The sequence below is a fragment of the Eschrichtius robustus genome, chromosome 2 (genome assembly GCF_028021215.1).
Source record: "Eschrichtius robustus isolate mEscRob2 chromosome 2, mEscRob2.pri, whole genome shotgun sequence".
Classification (NCBI taxonomy): Eukaryota; Metazoa; Chordata; class Mammalia; order Artiodactyla; family Eschrichtiidae; genus Eschrichtius; species Eschrichtius robustus.
The window spans coordinates 77,286,833-77,302,232 of record NC_090825.1 but is presented as its reverse complement, the minus strand read 5'-3'; the positions used below and the strand labels follow the sequence as shown (position 1 = coordinate 77,302,232).

The window sequence follows — 15,400 nt, the reverse complement described above, 5'->3', positions numbered from 1 at the left end:
TGTGTATTTGACAAAAGACATCTCTATTCAGATTAGCTACATTTCAAGTGCTTAGAAGCCACATGTGGATCATTGCTACTGTTTGAGCAGCAGCAGTTTTATATCAGTGCTGGACGTTATTTGAAAAAAGCTCTATTTCAGTGAGTAGCTCACTTCTGCATCTCTATACTTGATTGCCTCTGTTGCCAACAAAACATTATTATTGATTATCATTTGTTGGCAATATCTAATTATCAACGAAAAAGTATTCAACCTACCTAGACTACACATAGAGTTTCAGTATCAGAGCTTTGACTAATTCTAGTGCTGTTTCCCTATAATACATTTCGTCTTCAAGGGAATTTTTCTTGTCTGGCTAAGTCATTCCTATTGAATTTTAGATCACTTACCCTGAGCTTCACAGAACAATTAGGATACAGTATCATTGTTAATTAATAATTTGAAAAGTATCCTATGCTTTTAAAAGCAGATTAAATCACTCACTTGTATCCTATCAATAATGTTCTCCACCTCTCAATCCTCTTACTAAAAAAATACCTAACATATTATAAAGCATATAGCATTACCAAGCAATGAAAGTTTAGCAAGTGAAATATCACTTAAACGTTGTACTGTTTATTAATAAATTCAACAAATAACACTTGATTACCTTCCATAGGCCAAGACCTGTGCTTGGTTTTGAGGATTCCTACCTTGGTGGTTTAATTTCAAAGATTCCATCAGAGTAGTCCATTATCAGAGGCTTTGGAATTTATGTATTGGGGTAAGAGTGTAGGTTTGTATTCTATGGTATCTTTTCCTACAGACAAGCCTTCCCCCACTCCCACCCTGCCCCCAGCCAAGTCAGACACATTTTTAAATAGAACCCTTTCTATCTCTTCAAGTCTATTCTGCCTATAAAACAAAATATGCTGTAATATACTATATACCACCTTGGGTGTGTGCTATAAATTTAAAAGTACTACATATTCATTGTAAAAGAAAATATTCAAAGAACTCAGAAGTATATAAAGTAAAAAGTGAAAATTCTCCCCTCTCTTAATGCATTATTCCCAGGTGCACCCCTCACAGGTGACCACATAGAGAATTTTACGAATATCATCCCAGAACTCTCCAAGCATATATAAATATGTATACACATATGTATACACAGACATATACATATGCAAATTTTGAGAAAGTACTTTTAAAGTAACACATGATTATGAAGAAAATGCAAATAATACAGAAGCATATAAAAATGGAATGATCATATGCACATAGAATATTTGAGGGAGTATTTTAAAACAAAGTAACACATGATTATGGAGAAAATGCAAATTATGGTAAAAAGCAAGTTGTAAAATATGAAGTAAAAATTTCTCTATCACACAGTCCCACTACCCAAATATGGGAATAAAAAATGCCCATAGTTCTTTCTGTGTGTGTTCCCTTTGTGAAATTTTCTATGAATACACAACAATACACATACATATACACACACATATGCATATATATGCCCAATATACACTTGAATATATATAAAATATATATATGCTTAATGTAGACATGAAATAGGTTCTTATTGTGAAATCAGTATATACATAGATAAGTATACAAAACAACAAAGTGAACCCCCTTGCAATCACCACCCAGATTGAAATGTAAAACATTGCCAACCTCTTAGAAGCCCTCTTTATGACTCTTAGTCACTACCCTCTCCCACCCTCCATTTCAAAGACTTCCACTATCCTGACTTTTAGGGTAATCAATTCCTTGTTTTTCTTTTTAATTTTAGCACCTAAGCATACATCATTAAGGACTATAACTTTTCCTATTTTTAGATTTTTAAATAAATGAAGTCATACCATATGTATTCTTTTGTGTCTTGTTTCTTTTATTTGCAATATTTATTTATTTTCAGCTTAACACATCTTGGGAATCTTAGTCAATATATAGAGAATTACCTCATCCTTTTAATTCCATGATACAGAATTGAACAAATGGCCTGATAAATACCATATTATTTTCACTCTTTTTGATCATTATGAATAACGTTATAAATAACACGTTGGGCATTCATTTTTACAAATCAACTACTTTAACTCAAAAAGTAATCTTACTGCTAATATAAAATGAAACGAGGTGGCATGTTAATTATTTCAGAATTCTTAAACAAATTTCAGTTCCAATAAAATAAAATTTTAACAAGGGATGATCCTGTCTTCTAAATTCTAGACCGCTTTCCAAAACTTACATTTTGCTTAGAGCACATCGGTGTTGTGTTTTTCAAAGTATAATCCTAAATTGCTATCACCACAGTTACTGAAGGATCTTATTAAAATGCACATTTCCCAGCATTCAATATCTTTGGAGATGGGCCTGATAAATTAGTTAAGATACAGTCTAAACTGCTATAACCAAGAGACTACAAAATATAGTGGTACCAACAAGATAGAAGTTTACGTCCTTCTCATTTAACAGTTCAGTACAGCACAGGCTGGCCAATGTGGAGAAGGCAGCTCTATTCCACAAAGCTGTCCAGGGAATCAAATTAATGCTGTCTTGTTACTCTGCCAATCTTTGGGACATGGCCTTGCTTGTATGGTAGAAGCTGGTGCCTGACCATGTCCATGGGCTATCACATTCTCAGCAGAGGGAAGGGGAAAGCAAGGAAGTAGAGGGCAAGCAATTTGTCAGGAAGTGCAGAAGTTGTGCACATTCCATTCCCAGAAAAATATGGCCACAGCTAGTTACAAGGCAAGCTGGGAATAGGTGGCTTATGGTTCTACTGGCCATGTGCCCTCCTAACACTGGAAGTGGCAGGGTTTAATTACTAAGAGGAAGAAGAGGATGGATATTGGAGGGGGGGTGGCAATTAGTCTCTGCAGCACCTGGAAATCTACTTTGTTAGATGATCCAAGTCCTCTGTCCTCAAGGTATGACAGGTCACTGGGCTGGAGAAATGCTCTTTTATATTTGGTTTAAAATCACTTCTCCCAAGTACCCCTGGAACTTCGTGAGCTATCTACACTTACTAAGAAAACCAGGAATTGGTTTAAAAAAAAAAAAAAAAGTTAATATCAATAAAGTACTAATTATATACCAAGAACTTTACATGAATTACTTCATTTAATCATTACAACAAGTTTAAGGTACTGTTTACTAACACCCCTGATTACAGATAAGGAAACTATGACTTAGGGAAGTTCCTTGGCCAAGCTGTACAATTAGTCTGTAATTAGTAGGGGTTGGGACTTGAACCCAGAGCCTATGTGCTTAACCTTAGTCTGTACAGTGAAGCATTACGTATAAAAGAACATCTACCCTTTAAAATCTATATATGTTCAATATAAAATTCACTGATGTTAATAGTTTTGACAGAAAGAAGCAAAATTTGGGGCAATTGTTGGGAGATGATATCCAAGGCTGTCCCAGTCCTAATATTAATGATACTATTAATTGACACTGAGCATTTATACTCTGTAAGGCTCTGTTCTAAGTGCTTCACTCTTGCAACGGCCCTGAGTTAGGCCCTCTAATCAAACATCTTCAGTTTACAGATAAGGAAACTGGGGCATAGAGATGTTAAGTCACTTGGCCAAGGTCACACGGCTGATAAGAGTAATATGCTTAACCACTAGCCTATACCACCAACATGCAAAGAGAAGCAGGCATAGTCTCTTGGGACTGCTGATAATTATGAGTCATATCTACCAAAGTTCTGATACATATTGCCTTTTTACAGGGTATTTCTTAGGTAACAAGTTTTATGTGTGAAGTTGGAGGCTGTCTGATACACAGATAAGGCAATTAGCAAGTCCTCTGAACATTATGATGACAAACATCTTCATCATTATCAATTAATATTTATCAATTTCTATACTAAGTCCTGGAGCTCAACTGGGTGTATCTGGTTCTTATTTTCATCATGGCCCCTTTAAGTAAAATGATTCTCCCAAATTTGCATTTGACTTTGGTCATGCAAGGCACACTCCAGGATGAGTGGATGGTACTAGGACAAGGAATGTTGTATTTCCCTCAAATGACCAGTGTTATTTTTGCTCCCTAAGCTTCATCTTACCTCATTGCTTCAGTGAACTTGGAACTGCCACCTCATGGTTTGCTGCATTCTAGAGACAATTCTCACTATAAGAAAAGAATAGGCATTATGATTATATGAATTATTGAGAATTTCCAATGTACTGTATACACCTTTGGGGGGCATGAATTAAAGGGGTAGCATGAAGAAGTTTCTCTGTGGTGAGAGAACAGTTCCATATCTTGATTATGGTGGTAGGCACACAGATGTATACATGGAATGAAATTGCATCCCGTACACACACACACACACACACACACACACACGCAAATGTATGCAAGTAAAAAATGATGAAAATGGAATCAAGTCTGTAGTATAGTTAACATTATTATATGATGTCAATTTCCTGGTTTTGATATTATATTACAATCTTATTACCTATTGTATTACATACAAGATGTCACCACTGGGAGTTGGGTGAAGGGTACGTAGGAGTCTGTGAACTATTTTTCCAACTTCTTGTGAGTCTACAGTTATTTTCAAATAAAATGTTTTAATGGTGGGGGTGGAGAAGGTGGAAAAGTGGTTCCAAGACCAGCTCTGGCCATCAGCTGAGAACTTGGTAGAAAAACAGAATCTCAGGCCGTACCCCAGACCTACTAAATTAGAATCTGCATTTTAACAAGAACCTCAGATGATTCATATGTACATTAAAGTTTAGAAGCACTGCTATACAAGAAATAAAAGTCATATTCAAGTATTTCTCACTCTTTCAAAAAAAGTTTCTTCATTTCAGTGTCAGAGAGGTTATTCCAGAGGTCCAGGCCTGCTTCATTGGTGTTCAGCCAGTTTGGTCACACAGGGTACTAGCTCAGAAGACCCTCCTCCCCGCCATGAGATTTAATACTCTATCTTGAAATTCTTAATAATTTTATCTTTGCCTTTGTGTTTTTTAAGTGAAGTCCTATGAGACCACAGCCCATGCACTAGGAGCTTGGAGCCTCAACTTACCCACCAGCCCACTTCCCTGCCTCACTGAGATGGGTTCTCAGCTGCCCTGGCACTTTAGAACCCTCACCCCAACCCCCCTGGTCCTCACCCAGCTATTACTACTGAACTCCAGACCCAGCAGGGGTCTGAGCATAGATGAAAGGGTTGCACAGCTCCCTGAGACATCTCAGGGTGAGGCATGTGGCAGGCATCCCCATCCCAGACTGGCAGTGCCACAGGGTGTTCACAATGTAACTGTGGGTGAAAGAGAGCCTCTCACCCACCTCTGATCAAGGTATTTAGCAAGTTCCAGCATGGAGGTGGCACTACCTTCAGCGGTCCCCCGTCCGCCATGGATTCCCGCGGGCAGTAGCCCAGGGGTAAGGGAGATATCTGGCAAGAATTCTCTGCCTCCTTCCAGGACATGGGTCTGTCCCATGGCTGGTGGAGGGGGGATGCCAGCAGCTGGTGGGTGGTATATGTGCTTAGTCACAGGATGGGGCTCTTTCAGAATATGCGTTTGCCAGGTTAAGTGGCCCTATGCCTGCAGATGTGAAACATTAAATAGCAAATAAAAACACCGTTACAAATTGGAAAGACTGTGGAAGAAAGAAAACAGCTTTATATTTTACTTTTCTTGCTTTCTGAACAAGGGCTCCACATTTTCATTTTGTACTAGGCCTGGGAAATTGTGTAATCAGTGCCGCAGAGGGATTGGGAATCAAAAAATGAACTTTCAGCACCTGCATGGTAAGTACCTGGGCCCAGTGGTGAACTCTAATGGGTACCAAAATCAGCCTTCATTGTAAGATGGCTCCAGGAATCCTTCAGCAACATAAGGTGTGCTTGTCCCTCTCTTTAAAGAAGACTTTCCAAAACGGAAAACATCAGCCAGCACCAAGAATTGTAAGCACAGCTCTCCCTATTCTTTCTGTTTATGCCTACTTGTACCCAGGTATGCTTCCATATTTTCTAATTGTAAGAAAAGAAGACATAATCAGCAGTAAATATTCTTCCACTTTTAAAAATTAAAATTCCCAAGTGGAAGAATACAGAAAAAAAAAGTGGGATTTTGGAATAAGTCTGGGAAGAGAGAGAGAAAGAAAGGACTTAAGGTTTTAGAGACTATATTTATATTCCTATATGTTTAGTTCTTCCTTAATTCATTCATAAAATAATACTCATTGAGCCATGCCCTAAAAGATCACTAGTGAACTTAATTTCCTCTGAAGCATTTTTGGAATCCTGCACTTTTTCCGTAAATAAATTTAAATCCTTGACTTTTTCAACTCTTCCCCATAATTTATTTATGAAAAAAAAAGTGATATTCAGAAATAACACATCATTTATTATTTATTGTCCTGTAGAAAGTTCTTAGTAATGGTTGCTTTAGGGTATGGAATTACAGGTGATTTTAGTTTTCCTCTTACTATTTCCCTGTTTGTCTGCAGTCAATATTATAGGGAGCATTAGCAACATTACGTGATAGGGCCCTAATGCCTCTGATACTCATTATTCTTTGATATGAACTACTTGGATTTTTTTCAGAAATGTACTTTGATCTTTTGGATACAGCCATCCGTTCACTAACAGGAGTGATAAAGCTAAGTATGAACTTCCCACATTTAAGGGGTGCTAATTCATTCAACAGCCCAATTAAGTCACCACCTGATAACCCAATTTATTACAACATATCAGACTCCAAACACCCAATTAATTAACTCCGCTGCTCTACATGAGCATACATATCCTGACTCTGTTAACTGAATCATGAAGTTTGTTTTTTATTTAAACCAGTGATTTCCATATTATGTTGTAGGGCAGTGAGTCAAAGCAGCCTAAAAACTCCTTATTATATTTTCAATTGAAAAACTGCTTGTCTTAGAATTATGGGGAACCTACAATAATAAAGTATATTCAGTATGTACTAACTAAATAATTGTAACTATTAATTTGTCCTACTTTCAACAGCTTTCAAATAACTTCTGTCTTCCCACAGTATTTTTTAGACAGAACTTAAACTGTAAAATGGAAGGAAACGAAGCACAGGCATTTAAGACGGTAACACTGCTAATGAGGCTAGACTTTAAGAATAATCCAGTCTGGTGGTCCTCAATCCTCACTGCACCTTAGAGTCCCCTAAAGTTGTTTAAATATACAGATGCCTGAGCCCAACCCCAGATCAACTAAATCAGACTCTTAGAGAAGGGCTTAGGCATGGCAATCTATTTTATATACTAGTCACCATTCTGAATGCTTTTACATAATCATTTAATACTACACCCCATAACATAGGTACAATTTATCATCATCTCCACTTTACTTGTGAGGAATTGAGGCTTAAGGAGGTAAACTGAAGTAAGCGACAGGTCTAGGATCATTCCAGGCCGCATCACAACCTGCGTTATGCTATGAATTTCGCAACCCTTCAAGCTATCTTCCCAAAGACTAGAACGCTGCCATATAATTCTTACCCAGGATATATATACTCAGAAGAAATGAATAAATGTATAAAATGCAGACTGACTTTAGGGAGAGCTAAAAGCACCAGTAAAATAGAGGCGATGACATAAATTTTGTAAAAGACACCTTGAAACAATGAAAATTAGGACAGCATAGTCTGGCTGGTGGTGATCAGGATAATGCTATCATTTATTGAGTGCAATTTTAGAGAAAAGAAAACTAAGGCAGAGAGAGGATAAGTAACTTGCCGAGGATCACACAACTAGTAAGTGACAGGGCAGGGATCTAAACTGAGGAAATGTGGCGGCTAAACCCATGCAACCGGAAAACAGGGAATGAGAAAAACAAGCCAACTTAGTGATGAAGCTCACAAATATTTATTTAGGCCAACTGTGCAAAATGAAGCCTTCTTTCTCAAGAAGCTAAACTTGATTATTAATATAATTTCATGTTGAATAAAAGTGCATGAGTAAAATAGAAACTTCTCCCTTAAGAGGCTGACAATTAAGTGGGAGAGTTAAAGTACAGCAAGATGAGATTCAAAAATTAGGTAAGAGATAGGATTGGATGTTCTTAAATGTACCTTCCAACTCTGGAAGATTCTATGAATCTCTTTTTTGCCTTATCAAAGTTGTGCTTTGAAAAGTTTCGGAAGGTACTACATAAACCACAAGCGTGGGGCTTCCAAGGAGGGAGAAAGAACATCTGGCTTGGGTGTTACCATTCTGCAATCTGCAGAACTTTGTCTGAATTTGAACACCAAGTCAACAAATCTGATTCCTTTTGTTACATACAGGAAGAACCAATTTACATCATATCATATTCATTTGTGCAGTTGCATTGTGTCCAGAAACTAGAAATTCTCCATCTTACCTAACTATCATTAAAGGGAGGGGAAAATCCTAACCAAAATACATTCAAGCTGTTGATGTGAGCAGATAGAAAGGATGCAATGCTAGGTCTACAAAATACCTTGTGGAGAAGCTGGATTTCGATTGCTTGTGTTTGATGGGATTTTCAAATTACCTTCAAAAGTAGGTCATAAGTGCCTGCCTGAATTAGAGGAAGACTCTCTAGGGACTCCTGCTGTGGTTTAAGAAATCTCCTTTGGAGCACAGGCGGCCTTGTCCCCAGAAAGGATTATATGCAACAATTTCTATCTTGTCTCTAACATGACCAGAATGGGTAGAGACACAGGATTCAACACCCTCTGGCTATTGTCCAGGGACCAATTACTATATTCACAGCTAACTTAATGGGATCCTGAGCAACATCATTAAGGGCACAGTAGGCAATAAATGATTATTAAGAACCTTGTAACATTCCCTAGATATCTATGCCTGGTCTACCTCTCTTATCTAATACCATCTGTGGATGCACAGATGACCTGGAAATGGAAATTGTGTAACTAATAACTTCTAATTGAAAGAAATCTAAAGTAAGCTTCTGTATACTGCTCATTGCATGTTACATCTTAGTTCACACCTAGGGAATCTAAACTAGTTATGGCTAACCGCTTTGGAACTCTGAAGATCAATCATTAGGTTTCATAACACCTACTTGTTCTAAGTGAAATAGTATCTTAAAAATTAAGTTGAGTCATTCTGAAAATGACTCTACTACCCAAAGCAATCTACAGATTCAATGCAATCCCTATCAAACTACCACTGGCATTTTTCACAGAACTGGAACAAAAAATTTCACAATTTGTATGGAAACACAAAAGACCCCGAATAGCCAAAGCAATCTTGAGAACGAAAAATGGAGCTGGGGGAATCAGGCTCCCTGACTTCAGACTATATTACAAAGCTTCAGTAATCAAGACAGTTTGGTACTGGCACAAAAACAGAAATATAGATCAATGGAACAGGATAGAAAGCCCAGAGATAAACCCACGCACATATGGTCACCTTATCTTTGATAAAGGAGGCAAGCATATACAGTGGAGAAAAGACAGCCTCTTCAATAAGTGGTGCTGGGAAAATTGGACAGGTACATGTAAAAGTATGAAATTAGAACACTCCCTGACACCATGCACAAAAATAAACTCAAAATGGATTAAAGACCTAAGTGTAAGGGCAGACACTATCAAACTCTTAGAGGAAAACATAGGCAGAACACTCTATGACATACATCACAGCAAGATTCTTTTTGACCCAGCTCCCAGAGAAATGGAAATAAGAACACAAATAAACAAATGGGACCTAATGAAACTTAAAAGCTTTTGCACAGCAAAGGAAACCATAAACAAGACCAAAAGACAACCATCAGAATGGGAGAAAATATTTGCAAATGAAGCAACTGACAAAGGATTAATCTCCAAGATTTACAAGCAGCTCATGCAGCTTGTAACAAAAAAATGAACAACCCAATCCAAAAATGGGCAGAAGACCTAAATAGACATTTCTTCAAAGAAGATATACAGATGGCCTACAGACACATGAAAGAATGCTCAACATCATTAATCATTAGAGAAATGCAAATCAAAACTACAATGAGATATCGTCTCACACCGGTTAGAATGGCCATCATCAAAAAATCTAGAAACAATAAATGCTGGAGAGGGTGTGGAGGAAAGGGAACACTCTTGCACTGTTGGTGGGAATGTAAATTGATACAGCCACTATGGAGAACAGTATGGAGGTTCCTTAAAAAACTACAAATAGAACTACCATACGACCCAGCAATCCCACTACTGGGCATATACCCTGAGAAAACCATAGGTCAAAAAGAGTCATGTACCAAAATGTTCATTGCAGCTCTATTTACAATAGCCAGGACATGGAAGCAACCTAAATGTCCATCGACAGATGAATGGATAAAGAAGATGTGGCACATATATACAATGGAATATTACTCAGCCATAAAAAGAAATGAAATGGAGGTATTTGTAATGAGGTGGATGGAGTTAGAGTCTGTCATACAGAGTGAAGTAAGTCAGAAAGAGAAAAACAAATACAGTATGCTAACACATATATACGGAATCTAAGGGAAAAAAAAAAAAAAAAGGCCATGAAGAACCTAGTGGCAAGACGGGAATAAAGACACAGACCTACTAGAGAATGGACTTGAGGATATGGGGAGGGGGTGGGGTGAGATGTGACAGGGTAAGAGAGTGTCATGGACATATATACACTACCAAATGTACAATAGATAGCTAGTGGGAAGCAGCCGCATAGCACACGGAGATCAGCTCGGTGCTTTGTGTCCACCTAGAGGGGTGGGATGGGGAGGGTGGGAGGGAGGGAGATGCAAGAGGGAAGAGAAATGGGAACATATTGTATATGTATAAATGATTCACTTTGTTATAAAGCAGAAGCTAACACACCATTGTAAGGCAATTATACTTCAATAAAGATGTTTAAAAAAAAAAAATTAAGTTGAGTGACAATAGTTTTTGTTAGGAGAATTTTGTAACTACTTGAGAGATGACTCAGGGTGCCAAACAGAGTGAGGTTGTTAAAATGCAGATTCTTGGGCTTCCCTGGTGGCGCAGTGGTTGAGAATCTGCCTGCCAATGCAGGGGACATGGGTTCGAGCCCTGGTCTGGGAAGATCCCACATGCCGCGGAGCGACTAAGCCCGTGAGCCACAATTGCTGAGCCTGCGCGTCTGGAGCCTGTGCTCCGCAACGGGAGAGGCCACGATAGTGAGAGGCCTGCGCACCACGATGAAGAGTGGCCCCCACTTGCTGCATCTAGAGAAAGCCCTCACACAGAAACGAAGACCCAACACAGCCATAAATAAATAAATAAATAAAATTTAAAAAAAAAAAAAAAATGCAGATTCTTGGCCACTCCCCAGACCTGCTAAATCCAAACCTTCAGGGCTGGAGTCTAGGAACCTAAACTTTAACAAGCTCCCCAGGGGATCCTTATATACTTCAAAGTTTGAGAACTTCTGCCCTAGGGTATCACTAAACCAAAGCTAAAAATCACTTGTTACTACCAAATGCTATAAAATGTTGAACTTTTAGCACAACTTTAATTGGCTATAGGAAATCAGCACTTCTTAGTATTAGAAAAATTCCAGTCACAATTTGACTTTCTCATATTTAGGGGCATGATTCAGCAGGTAGCAAAGATGCCATCAGCATCCCTATAGAAATCTGGCCCATCCTGTACAAGGCTGCTGCACACAGGCTCCCTCCCCACGTCTTGACTGGTACTATGATCGGTATGACCCAAACTTCATCACTGTCTTTTCCCTTCATCATCATGCTCTCTCCGTTTCTCTAAAGGACAATGTTAATTTGGGGTATCACATAAAAACCAGTACACTTTTCCCTTAACGATATTTAAAATTTTTTCTTATATTGTTCTTTTCAGTGTATTTACTGACTGAATGGCACAAAAGCTTGTCCCTATGGTGGCAAAATTCTTTGCCCTCCTAACAAATATTCTGCTTTTAAATAATATAAGTCTATCTGAGCTAACAAAACGACAAAAAACTCAAACAAACCAAAAAACCCAGGATTTTGGGTTCAGCAGCCTAAGAGAAAGACCATGTCCGCAAGATATATGAAGCTTTCCCCTCAGGCACATGAGAATTATTTCACCAAATTCAAAGTGTAATCCTATCGTGGGCAGAGAGTTTTTTGCCTTTTGGAGAATATCAGAAGCCTGAAAACTTATAAAACTATTAAAGAATTGGTAACACGCAAGAACCTTTTATTACAGAAGTTTCCATGCTCGTTTGTTTTTCAGGAAGAAACACAGCAAGTACAAACACTTGATGAAAACAACATTTATCTACCTAACTGAGCTCACACAGAAACTAGAAATTGAAACGTACCTGTCAAAAAAAAAAAAAAAAAAGTTCAATTGCTTAGGCACTAGAAATCAAACCTCTTTCATAAAGAAAACTCTCCCAATCAGACACCATTCAGCATGGCTCTATTAGCGTCACTTCTCAAAAGGCAGAAGTCTTAAATGGTATGAATCATAACAGCTGGCTTCCACCAACTGCCACTCCAGCAGACAGGAAGCTGGTCGTCAATTGGGTGGTAGAGTGTCACTGTCGGGGCAGCTCAGCCTGGGTGGTGGTGGGGCCCGTGAGAGGAGGGGAAGCCCATCTAGGGAAGTTTTGCAGGTAGTAGCTTAGTAAATGGTTATTTCGCAAATTTTTGCATTTAGACTGTGATGCAGAGAAAGCTCTAGTTAAATGTCATAGTCCACTGGGGTCTTTTTCTATCCAGGGAAGGAATATAAGAAGTATGGCTACAGCCCATGCTGAATTTATAATCAATATATAAACTGAATGAAGACAAAAGACATTGAAATTGTTGAGAAATAAACCATTTGCTTAGATAATAAGATTTAAAAGGAAATTGACTAGAATGCTATAGAGAATTTGTTTCTTCATAGCAGAGGTGTTTAAAGTTAATTCTGTAAAGCTACAATAACCATGACAACGTACGGTATTGGGAAAAGGATAGACACATAGATCAATAAAGAAAAGAGTCCAGAAATAGACCCACATAAATACTATGGCCAACTGATTTTTGACATAGGTGCAAAGGCATTTCAATGGAGAAAAGACCACCTTTTTAACAAATGGTGTAAATTTATTATGTGGGAAAAGAAAATGAACCTAGATACTTATCTCACATCTTTTACAAAAATTAACTCAAAATGGGCCACAGACTTAAACGTAAATGTAAAACATTTAGGGGAAACATATGAAAAATTTTCGTGGCTTTCAGATAGGCAGAGAGTTCTTAGATTTAACACTAAGAGCACTGTCTTTAAAAAAATTGATAAATTGGACTTCATCAAAATTAAAAACTTATTTTGCTCTGCAAAATGATACATTTTGCTCTGCAAAAGATACTTCAAGAGAATTAAAAAACAAGCCAGAGGGCTTCCCTGGTGGCACAGTGGTTGAGAGTCCGCCTGCCAATGCAGGGGACACGGGTTCGAGCCCTGGTCTGGGAAGATCCCACATGCCACGGAGCAACTAGGCCCGCGAGCCACAACTACTGAGCCTGCGCATCTGGAGCCTGTGCTCCGCAACAAGAGAGGCCGCGACAGTGAGAGGCCCGTGCACCGCGATGAAGAGTGGCCCCCGCTCGCCACAACTGGAGAAAGCCCTGGCACAGAAACAAAGACTCAACACAGCCATAAATAAATAAATTTAAAAAAAAAAAGAAGACAAGCCAGAGACTGGGGGAAAATATTTGCAAATCACATACCTGACAAAGAACTTGTATCCAGATTACACAAAGAATTTTCAAACCTCAACAATATGAAGACAAACAACCCAATTTTAAACACTGGCAAAAGATCTGAAAAGACCCTTCAAAAAAGAAGATATAAGAATGGCAAATAAGCACATGAAAAGGTACCCTACATCATTAGTCATTAGGGAAATTCAAATTAAAACCACAATGCAACACTAATATGCATCCTCTGGAATGACTAAAATTAAAAATGAAAAGTTGACAACACAAAGTGTTGGTAAGTACACAGAGAAGCCCAAACTCCAAAATAAATAAATAAATAAAAAGGAAATGGGATAGCCACTTTGGAAAATGTTTTTGCAGTTTATTATAAAGTTAAATACACACTTACTATGTGCAGTTAATCCCACTCTTAGGTATTTGCCCAAAGGGATAAAACTCATGTTCACATAAAAACCACTTGTGAATATTTATAGCAGTTTTATTCAGAATCACCAAAAATTAGACAGAATGCAAACATCCTTCAACTGATAACCAAACTGTGATGCATCCATAATGGAATACTATTTAGCAATAAAAAGAAACAAACTACAGGTACATTCATCCACATGGATGAATCTCAAATGCATTATGCTAAGTGGAAGAAGCCAGACCAAAAAGGCTACATACTGTATGATTCCATTTATGTGACATTCTGAAAAAGCAAAACTGTAGGAATAGAGAACTGATCAGTGGTTGTCAGGGGTTAAGAGGGAGGGGAGAAGTGCCTGACTACAAAGGAACAGCATGAGGGAGTTTGTTGGGAGTAATAGAACTATTTTGTTTGTCTAAAACAAAAGTAAATTTTACTGTACGTAAGTTAAAAATAAATTTTAAAGAGTTTATTCTGAGCTAACACTTGAATATTTTACAGCAAACCTTCTGGAATTGCCACTGCAAACCAAGACATGCTTCAAATTTTCTATTTTTAAAGTAAATTTCCAATATATCACAAATTATGTTCTGTTTTGGAAAACAGTCAAAAATAGCATTCAATTGATCTATTCAAACCAATATGCTTAGAGTGAGTGTGTAAAAAACAGGTTAATTTTAAAACCACAAGACAGAAACATTTTTTTTAAAGATTCAGGAAACTAAAAATGAAGCAAAGATACTGATCAATTCAAAATCTACATAGGACAGACCTCTTCCTCCATGCAGAATACAAGAAATGTCAACATTTGACAAGCTAAATCGTGCTGCTTGGCTTTCTATACTATTGAAGTTTAAATACAATCTGCTGACTCCAGTACCATTTTTTTTTACCACGGGTCAGAGTTACAATAGATCATTAACATTCTGGACTGTTGTTTTTAAGAAATGTGACTATCCCTGTTAGAGACTAATACTTTTTCTTTTTAATTGAGATATATAAATGATATACAACATTGTGTGAGCTTAAGGTGTACAACATATTGATTTTGATACATTTATATTGCAATATGAGGCTAATACTCTTGCAGGTAAATCAAATCATACTTTATACTTTTAATATTTTTTATGTTGGCTCAGTTGAGAAATATTTTTTTTTAAGATTTTTATTTTTTTATTTTTTTCTTTATTTATTTATTTTTGGCTGCGTTGGGTCTTTGTTGCTGCGTGCAGGCTTTCTCTAGTTGCAGTGAGCGGGGGCTACTCTTCCTTGCGGAGCACGAGCTTCTCATTGCGGTGGCTTCTCTTGTTGCAGAGCAAAGGCTCTAGGCACGC

At 37.7% G+C, this 15,400-nt stretch overlaps 1 long non-coding RNA gene across 1 annotated transcript in view; it reads right to left on the bottom strand.

The window, feature by feature from the left end:
• The window catches only part of LOC137757235 (uncharacterized), a 284,904-nt gene that overhangs the window by 262,320 nt on the left and 7,184 nt on the right, over positions 1 to 15,400 (bottom strand). The window contains exon 2 of the long non-coding RNA XR_011072314.1: positions 4,064 to 4,128. This is a non-coding gene — a long non-coding RNA (uncharacterized lncRNA). The remainder of the gene's footprint in view (positions 1 to 4,063; positions 4,129 to 15,400) is intronic.